This window comes from Phalaenopsis equestris, unplaced genomic scaffold (assembly GCF_001263595.1).
Source record: "Phalaenopsis equestris unplaced genomic scaffold, ASM126359v1 Scaffold000428, whole genome shotgun sequence".
Lineage (NCBI taxonomy): Eukaryota > Viridiplantae > Streptophyta > Magnoliopsida > Asparagales > Orchidaceae > Phalaenopsis > Phalaenopsis equestris.
Genome location: NW_018164869.1, coordinates 3,543,144 through 3,546,591, shown reverse-complemented (window position 1 = coordinate 3,546,591; position 3,448 = coordinate 3,543,144). Strand labels below are relative to the sequence as shown.

Here is a 3,448-nt window from a genome sequence, read left to right as displayed (position 1 = left end):
AACTGTTGTTATTAGAATCGATAATATATCCCTAGTCATTTTTCATTTTTGATTCGATAATATATCCCTAGTCATTTTTGATAAGCAAGGATACTTGAGAGTGAATAACTTCCACCAATCAAGAATATCAAAATGTTCAGTATTGACCAAAAAAAGGCCCTCTTCGAGATAGACTTGTAAATCTGATTTTGATGGTTGAATGGAACCAGATGAAAAAACAAAATCAGTAAATACAAACATGCAATCATAACTTTGTGAATTAACTGAATCACTTAGCAACTCCGAAGAAATATTGTCAATTGCAGAACTAGAACTAGCAATATCACTTGCATACGTATTGTAAATTTGCAACAGAACATCCTCAACTTGTTTAATTTTGGAGTCTAATTCCACATGTGTATACATCTTACCAAAACTAATATGTATGAACTTCATTTTCCAATGAGGATCCAACACAACTGCAACAGACATTAGGAGGTTGCAATCAACCCAATATTTATCAAATTTAACTCTCATAGCAAAAGACATGTTCCTCATATAATCATCGGAGGATGTCGACTCTTCCAACAACAATTTATTTATTTGGAAAACAGTAGCTAAAAAAATATTTGAGGTCGGGTAGGAAGAACCTGAAATCATTTTTTTTCATGTTAATTAAAACAATAAAATTCATTATATGCATAAAATCGCAGAAAAATCACAATTAAGGTTGTGTAGAAAGAACTTGAAATTGTTTTTGTCACATTATTAAAAACAACAAGAAATTTTCTGATTTTGTCATATTTCTCCAATCTAAATCTGAAGGCAACCAACTGAAATTGTTATCTCGATTTGCATAGTAAGCAAACACCTTCTGAAAAACAGAAGCAGATTCTAGCATTAGGAATGTAGAGTTCCATCTTGTTGGGACATCGATGCATAAACCCTTTCATGTTGATATCCCTAATTGTCTAGATATTTCAACAAACTTATGTAACCTTCCCGGTGACTTCTTCAGATATTTGATACTCTCTAATGTTATAAATGATGTCATTAATTTCTCTCAAACCAAATTGCACCATAATATTCAATATATGTGTGCACCAACAAACATGAAAGAAATATCCTTTAAAATGCAATTTCCCTCTTGTCATAAAATTATATTGGAGCAAACTAGCAACAACATCATTATTACTAGCGTTATCTAAAGTGATAGTACATACTTTGTCCTGTATCTTCCAATCTAACAAACAATCACAAATGACATCACAAATGAATGTGCCAGTATGAGGCGGATCCAATTAAATGAAATTAATAATTCATTTTTGCATCTTCTAATTATGATCAATATAATGAGCAGTTAAACACGTATATCCAATTGTTTGATTGGAAGTCCAACAATCAAAGGTTAATGGAAACCTGTGAATATCCCTAAATTGCTTTTTGAGCTTCTCTTTTTCGAACTCATAAAGTTTCATGCAATCAATTTTTATTATGTTCTTTGAAACTTTCTCATAATTTGGGTTTAAGGACTTCAATAAAATGTTAAACCATGTATGTTCAACAATATTAAAAGGATACTCATGCACTATAATCATTTTGGAGATTATCTCTCTAATGTTGTGTTGATCATAGTTATTTGAATCATGAAAAATTGGAATCTCAACATCTGCATCAAAATCAGTTCGCATAAAATTCAACATTTTTTGTCTTTTTTTGGCAAGACCAACGACTTCCTTATTTTTAGCTTTGATTTGTCAACATTCCCTCACATGACGTAGAAGTTGAGAAGTAGTTCCTGTTTTCGATTTTTGAAATTTTGTTCGATAACAAATGCATTGCTAAAAAGTAGTTTGTACCCCTTTAATTGGAAATATTACCTCAACAAAATACTCCCACACTGTTGACTTCCTCTTCCTACCCTTCTTGTTAAGGACTTCTTCACTGCTATTACTATTTCACTGCTATTATCAATGACAACTTGAGGTACTACTTCTGGCTCTGTACTTGGTAAATTATGAATGACAATATCGTTGCTATTCTGAGTTTCTGGTAGCAATTGATTGTTGGATGAATCCGATTAAGAAAGATTTAATTCAGAGATATTTGCACTTGCACACTAACTGAAATCAAAACTACGGAATTAGTATTAAGAATTATGTTCTTTTTGTAAGAATTATGTTCTTCTTCAAGAATATCAAAATGACAATAAAACAAACTCATAAATGTGAAGACAAATCAATCCTTGTTGAGCAAAATTTGTAATTAGGGAACTCATTACAACTGAATAAGCTATGTTGGAAGCTCATCTTTAAAACATAAAAACACATTTCAAATATACATCAGCTGGAAGCTCATCTTTAAAACAACAACAAAGCTAGTCATTAAAAGAGCCTAGAAAAAGAGTGGTTGGCACATAAAGAGTCAAAACAGGTAGTCATTTCTCAACTTATAACTATTGGAGAGCATCAGGTAGTCATTTATCAACTTATGCACAACAAGAGTCAAAACAACAAGTCAAAAGAGCTTTGAAATCTTTCCTAAACCAATAAAATTATAATTTTGAACAATTCTTATACAGTATCAATATATGCAGAGACACATTTTTGCCTTTGAGAAATAAGTAAAGCTAGTATATATGAGAGTTGACCAAAGAAAAATATGTTGAGATTTTCATATCTATTTTATACTGTTTCTGATGTTATTGCACTTTAAAGAAAGGTATTTTTGATGTTTTGTTGCAGGAATGATGAATTAGGGTCATTGGAGCAAAAAGATGCAAAAAGGAGCGAATTTGGAGCGAAAAGGACCAAAATGTGGAGAATTGAACTAGGCCCCGACGGCTCCCTCGACCCCGCCGACGACAAATTTTTCCCGAGACTACAGGACAAAATTCTTCAGAAGCTCGCCGACGGCACCCAGATCGATGGTTATGCCTACTTAAGCTTTGGATAAGGCCAAATTTTGAAGGGATGCTTAGGCAATTCTTGGGAAAGCTCATCCACAACTTTAAAAGAACATTTTGGCCAAAATTTGAAAAGCGAAAATTGAGAGAGTCTAGAGGCCTTGGAGGTTAGAGAGGTTCCATTAGTGTATAGAATTTCCAATAGAGTGTAACAATTGTGAGGAATCCTTCGAAAGATTGTAAGAGTAGAGGGAAAGTGAGAGATTTCTTCTTCTTTGCTACTTCGAAGAGGAATTCTATGTGCTATAAAGAAAGAAAGAGATTTAGAGGAACTTCGAGGAGTGTTCTTGGGGAGAAATTAGAGATAAGTTATTTAATTGTTGTAGTTTGTATTACTTTGATTTAATATATGAATTCCGAGTTTTGTTGTGTTTTCCCCTTGAGATCTGAGTAGTTTTCTCTGTCTTTCTCCTTGTCTCGAGATTTATGAAATGGTGATTTGAATTGGTGAAGCCATGAAAATGTTTAAGAAACTGTGATGATCTTTTCACTTCGATCTTAATT

General features: G+C 32.7%; 1 pseudogene; it reads right to left on the bottom strand.

Annotated features, from left to right (window-relative positions):
* Nucleotides 1–42: 42 nt before the first annotated feature.
* Nucleotides 43–1,457, bottom strand: LOC110027455 (annotated as a pseudogene).
* Between the last annotated feature and the right edge of the window lie 1,991 nt (nucleotides 1,458–3,448).